The following is a 7,080-nucleotide window of genomic DNA, read 5'->3' as shown; positions in this document are numbered from 1 at the left end:
AATGTAAAGTGTTTAGAGGGCGCTTTCTGGACAAAGCGCCCTCTAAAGTGTTAGTTATTTTAAAAAAATTTGTTTGAAAAACAGTGGATATATATTTAATTGGTAACCTGTTCGCATGCTGCAAAAGTGTAAAATTCATATTGATTTCATCCTTTAATCCAATGTTATACACCATTAATCCATTGACATATACAACATGAATCCGTTTATATACAACATTAATCCTCCATATATACAACATTAATATATGATTCTTTGATCAACAATATACAACAACATATTCTCAAAGTACTACAATTAAGAGAATAAAACATAGCAACCAACACCCAGTGACCACTGTATCCAAAAGCTGTCTAGTAGTTCTAACCAATACTAAACAAAAATGCCCATCCACCCATGGTGGCAAACATGTTCTGTATATCCAAAAGCTGTCTAGTAGTTCTATCGCACATCCATACAAAATAAGGCTCAACCAAAACAACAAATGGCAGCATAAGTAGTCCCCTGCAAAAAGAACACGTCCAAATGCAAATAACACAGAACTGTCAAAAGGCGATTGAGCAACAAATAGTAAACAATGGCATAAAGTTAAATGACATAGCTAATATTACCTGAATTCCTGCATGGCTGTTAAGGTAAAAATCAAATTCCCTAGGGTGACAAACGCTGGTGTCTACCACGGTTCCTTTGACAATTTAGAACAACAAAATCAGCAAAATGTGATAAATTCAAATGATAATATATACCAGCTGCGTTGAGAAATATATTGAAAAAACCTGGCATAATATTTCCACTTCTATCGGTCTCTTTGGGGTTGACAGGAAAGAGACGGGTGTGATGTCTCTTTTGGACCACTACAAAAGTAACTTTAGGTAGATACCCATCCTCTATTGAGACACAAGCCTGATGAAAAAAAATTAAAAATTAAACGCAGAGAATTTAGTGGTGTATTTTATGAACGACAAAGTAACAAGAAATCAACTTTGAGAAGTCCTAAATTCTGCCTACAATACAGGGCTGCAAAGTTGATGCAACAAAAAACATATAACAATATATGGTAAGTACCTGTATCTCCGACCATATTTTTTCTTTGCCAACCTTCAAGTCCGGACTTCTCCAATTATCACATGTAATCGGAATATGTTGTCGAACAAGGAAACCAATGTAACTTGCCAACATTGAACCCTTATCTTTTGAAGATAGAATTGATATATGTTTAGATGGACATGTTCCATTGTCGTAGAGGGATACTTTCAAATATCCAGCATCATCATCTACGCGAATGAGGCTTGACGACAATAGAGCATCTCCATCTAAACAAATATCCAGCATCATCATTTTACCTGTAAAAAAGAAAACAATTAAAATCAGATGACAAATGTAAAAACAATTAAAATCATAAAAGTCATTTTACCTGTAATAAAGAAAACAATTAAAATCATTTGACCTGTACCTTTTTCACTAAGTTCTCTTTCTTTTCTTGGTTGGAATATGTTCTACATGTCTCTTAACAACACGGACGGTTGGATTGATCCAAATACCCTCATTATGATCATTTCTAATATATGAATCATTTGATATAATATTCTCATCTTGATCATTTCTGGTAAACGATTCAATCTCAACATCAATATCACCTTGATCTCCAGTGTTTTCATCAATTACTTTGTTGGAAAAAAGAACTATAGACCATTTCGTACTTTTCGGATCATTGACATAGAACACTTGTCTAGCTTGAGAGGCTAGAATAAAAGACTCATCTTTGTATCCCACCCTATTAAGATCCACTTGCAAAAATCCTGACTTATCCATTCGAATGCCGTTATTATTTTCAACCCACTTGCAACCAAATATAGGAATCTGAAACTTCTCATAATCAAACACCCAAATGCGCTCGATAACACCAAAATACGACAGATTTGCAAATTTGGGGTTTAAGTCCTTCACACTTGATATGTGCATTGCTTCAGCTACCACGGTGACACCACTATTCTGCATAGTACTTTTATCATCTTGTTCTTTGGTATAAAATGTGTATCCATTAATCGCGTATGCGCTATAAGAAAAAACATGGAAACTTGGACCATATGCTAAGCATCTCAACCTTTCTGTTATTGAAGCGGGATCTGAATAATACTTTGAATAAATATGATCCTTAAACCAAGGTATAAAACATCGATTGTGCTCTCGTACTATCCAATTTTCATTTCTATTGGGATTTAAACCTCGGAGAACATCCTTGTGAATTTCAACATACGGCTCAACCTCATTCTCATTGTGCAGAACATACAAATGCACTTGATCCCGTTCGACCCTTGATACTGCCACGATTTTATTTCCAATTAGATTTTTTCCTTCTTTCTTTTCGACAAGCTGAGACTTGGGGAGTCCGATTGACTGAACATTAGATAAATATTCAGTACAAAACTCAATCGCTTCTTCAACAATGTATCTTTCAACCATATAACCTTCTGGTCGACTTCGGTTCTTCACGTACCCTTTTAATATTTTCATATAACGTTCAACAGGGTACATCCATCTCATATAAGCTGGTCCACACAATTGTGTCTCTTTCACAAGATGAACAACTAGATGTACCATTATGTCAAAAAATGATGGAGGAAAAAACATTTCAAGCTCACACAAAGTAATAACGATTTCTTTTTGCAACATTGGTAAGATCGCAGGATTGATCACCTTACTGCAAATTGACTTGAAGAAAGAACACAACTTAGTTATAGAGCTTCTTACTTTTTCTGGAAGAATAGAACGTATACCTATTGGGAGAAAATGTTCCATTATAACATGGCAATCATGGGTCTTTAAACTCTTTAACTTGAGGTCTTTCATAGACACAAGTCTTCTAATATCTGAAGAGTACCCTTCTGGAACTTTAACTTCACTTAGAAACTTACACAATGTTTTTTTCTCCTTTCTAGATAGAGTATAAGCAGCAGGCGGTAGATATGTTCGTTTTCCTTTCTTCAAGGGTCCTAATTCAGTTCTTATTCCCATCGCTATCAAGTCCTTTCTTGCCTTAAGGCCATCCTTAGACTTTCCTTGTATATTGAGTAACGTGCCAATAACACTTTCAAATACATTTTTTTCAATATGCATAACATCAAGAAAATGTCTCACATACAAGGACTTCCAATACGGCAATTCAAAAAAAACTGACCTCTTCTTCCACCCACTTTTGACAAGTGTGTGGGCAAAAGGCTTGCCAAACTGAGTATCCAAATCTTTCACCTTTTCAAAAATTTGATCACCCGTCAATATAGGTGGAGCTCTGCCTTGTTCTGTCTCTCCATTGAACGCCTTTCTCCATCCACGGTAGTGATGATTTGAATTTAAGAATCTCCGATGACCGAGAAAGACATTCTTCTGACCAAACTCCAAGCGCTTCCAATCTGTTTTATCTTCACAAACAGGACACGCACATTGACCTTTTATGCTATACCCTGATAGATTTCCGTATGCTGGAAAATCATTAATTGTGCCAAACAACATCGCCCTCAAGTTGAAACTTTCTTTCCTATATCCATCATAAACCTCCACACCGGTCTCCCACAAAATCTTTAAATCTTCGATTAAGGGCTTCAAGTACACGTCTATGTCATTCCCTGGTTGTTTAGGTCCAGAAATCAACATAGACAACATCATGTACTTACGCTTCATACATAGCCATGGAGGTAGGTTATAAATCATAATAATCACAGGCCATGTACTGTGTGAGATACTCTGGATACCGTGTGGGTTCATTCCATCAGTAGATAATGCCAAGCGAAGGTTTCTTGATTCTTCTCCAAATTCAGGATAATCATTATCAATTTTCAACCACTGTGGTGAATCTGCCGGATGTCGATACTTTCCATCTATAATTCTTTCATCTGCATGCCAGGTCAAGTGTCTTGAATCGGTTTCACTACGAAACATGCGTCTAAATCTCGGAATAACAGGAAAATACCACAAGACCTTTGCTGGAGACAACTTGTTCTTATATCGCGAGACACCGCATTTAGGACACTCATTTAACGATGCATACTCATTTCGAAACAAAACGCAATCGTTTGGACATGCATGTATCTTATCATAGCTCATGCCAATAGAGCACAACATCTTTTTGGTCTCATATGTTCGATTGGGAAGAACATTATCCTCAGGAAGCATATCTTTCAAAAGGGCTAATAACTCTGTGAAACTTTTATCCGACCACCCATTGCCCGCCTTTAAGTTGTACAACTTTAATACCGCAGACAATCTTGTGAATTTAGTGCAACCATCATACAAAGGTTTCTCTGCATCACTTACCAACCTCTCAAACATTTCGGGACAATCCTTAAGATCTCCTTCAAGTGCTTCTGCAATCTCTTCAACTCGATCACAATCGTATGTATCTGCGCCACTATAGTTTGAGGCATAGGTCGTACTATCCCCTGGTTCAACATTCTCGTTACTTTTCTCACCATGCAAATTCCAACATGTATAACTTCGATCAATTCCATGCCTCATTAGATGCGATGTCAACTGAACTGCGTCAACCCGTTTCCCATAACAATAACCCAAGCAAGGACATATCATTCTACTGGGGTCTTCGGCGTGCGCAACGGCAAACTTAACGAATTCTGATACCCCATTCTCGTACTCTCTCGACAATCGATTGGAAGACATCCATGTATTATCCAATAAAAAACAATTTCAGAAGAGTTCAAACACATTCGGACCTAGGTTTCTAATGATACTGGTGTTGACACAAAATCAGATGTTCATAGGTCGTATAACCCATTGCATCCGCAATCATGGTCACTAAAAACCAACCGTCAATTTCCTAGTGCATCCGCTATCATGGTCGAAACAAACGTAGAAGGAGGAAACGCGCAGTAATAAGGTAAAATAGAAATTGGGCAAAGCTAAAACAAAGCAATAACATAAAACAGTAATTGGGAAAAGCGTGTACCTTTGATTGGTAGAAGGAGGAAACGCGCATGTAGATCTAACAGAGGTGGAAGGAAAACGCCTCAGAACCCTAACATGAAAAAGAACGCTAATAACAGATAGTGAAATAACAAAACGCGCAGTATGTTATAATTTTAATGTTTACTAAAGGGGACATTAGAGGGCGCTTATGGAAAAAAAGCGCCCTCTAAAGGGGGCCTAAGAGGGTGATTATGAAAGCGCTCTCTAAGGCTTTCCAGAAGCGCTTTATAAACTGGAAATGTACATGGACTTAGAGAGCGCTTTTTCAAAAGCGCCCTCTAAGGGTAACTTTAGAGGGCGCTTTCACAAAAGCGCCCTCTATTGTTGTCCCTCCATTTTTTTTTGGCTTCACTTTAGAGGGCGCTTTGTTACAAAAGCGCCCTCTAAAGGGGGCCTAAGAGGGCGCTTCTAAAAGCGCTCTCTAAGGCTTTCCAAAAGCGCTTTATAAACTGGAAATGCACATGGACTTATAGAGCGCTTTTTTAAAAGCGCCCTCTAAGGGTAACCTTAGAGAGCGCTTTCTAAAAAGCGCCCTGTATTGTTGTCCCTCTATCTCCTCCTTATTTTTTCGCTTCACCTTAGAGGGCGCTTTATTACAAAAGCGCCCTCTAAAGTGCGCTGTCTATTCCAGTTGTTCGCTCCTTATTTTTTCTCTTCACTTTAGAGTGCGCTTTTGTAATAAAGCGCCCTCTAAGGGGCGCTGTCTATTCCAGTTTTTGGCGTAGTGATTGTGCATAATGTGCTTTTGCTCCCTGAATTTTCTCTGAACTTATTATCTGTTTCAAAGTTGTGTGAATCCTCTAATTACAATGTCAATTTCCTCAAATCACAATGTGTCATACAGGACAAAATCACCATGAAGATGACTGGTTTTGCTGAGCAGAAAGATGGATTGTACTATCTAACACTGAGAGATAATGATTCACCTGCTACACACACACACACCTGATTTAACCTCTGCTTTAGCAGCCAATGTCATTTTACCTGATAAAGCCTTATGGCACTTTAGATTAGGACACTTATCTCAAAACAGATTATTGTACCTACATTCCCAATTCTCTTTTATCAAAGTTAATCATAAAGATGTCTGTGATGTTTGTTGTTATGCTAGACAAAGAAAACTCCCTTATACTGTTAGTAATAATAGAGCTGCACACCCTTATGACTTGGTTCATTTTGACATTTGGGGACCTCTTGCAGTCCAATCTTTACATGGTCATTCATATTTTTTAACTGTTGTTGATGATTGTAGCAGATATACATGGATAACATTAATGAAAACCAAATCTGAAGCTAGACAGCATGTTATAAATTTTGTCAATCTCATAGAAAACCAATATAAGCTTCATGTCAAAATTATCAGAACTGATAATGGCCCTGAGTTTAACATCCCTGAATTTTTTTCATCTAAGGGAATCATTCATCAAACCAGCTGTGTTGAATCTCCATAACAAAATGGTCGAGTGGAGAGGAAACACCAACATTTACTAAATATTGGAAGAGCTCTTCTATTTCAATCAAAACTTCCAAAAGAATTCTGATCATATGCTATTTTACATGTAACATTCATTATAAACAAACTCCCTACACAAGTTTTAAACAATCTTTCTCCTCATTTCATACTGCACAATGCACATCCAGATATGCATAGTCTCAAAGTATTTGGATCTCTTGCTTTTGCATCCACATTACATATGCGCAGAACAAAACTTGAGCCAAGAGGTCGAAAGTGTGTTTTCTTAGGATACAAGAATGGTATGAAGGGTGTGATACTCTACGACATTAACAGTCATACAATTCTTGTTTCTAGAAATGTCATACATCATGAACATATTTTCCCTTATTCAAATGTTAATTCCACTAATTGAACTTACCACCCTTACAAAGATCCTAATGACTCACCACAAAATGAACCTATCATACATGTTCCATCACAAAACATTGAATCCACAACTGAGGAACATGAGCATCACCCTAACACAACCATTGACACACTACACCATTCAAATATTCACCCTGAATCTTTAGATAATACTGATGAAAACCATGACACTCAACCTGTTCCCGATACACCAGATATTGACAACATCCAATTCAGGCCTG

General features: G+C 37.4%; 1 long non-coding RNA gene across 1 annotated transcript; it reads right to left on the bottom strand.

The window, feature by feature from the left end:
• Nucleotides 1–384: 384 nt before the first annotated feature.
• Nucleotides 385–905, bottom strand: LOC127091591 (uncharacterized). The gene is made up of 3 exons (XR_007791938.1): nt 777–905; nt 612–685; nt 385–504 (listed from the first exon to the last, which is right to left on the bottom strand). It is a non-coding gene; the product is annotated as an uncharacterized LOC127091591 (long non-coding RNA).
• Between the last annotated feature and the right edge of the window lie 6,175 nt (nt 906–7,080).

Source organism: Lathyrus oleraceus, chromosome 6 (genome assembly GCF_024323335.1).
Source record: "Lathyrus oleraceus cultivar Zhongwan6 chromosome 6, CAAS_Psat_ZW6_1.0, whole genome shotgun sequence".
Lineage (NCBI taxonomy): Eukaryota > Viridiplantae > Streptophyta > Magnoliopsida > Fabales > Fabaceae > Lathyrus > Lathyrus oleraceus.
Note: the sequence above shows the minus strand (reverse complement) of the source record. Positions and strands in the feature narration are given on the sequence as shown.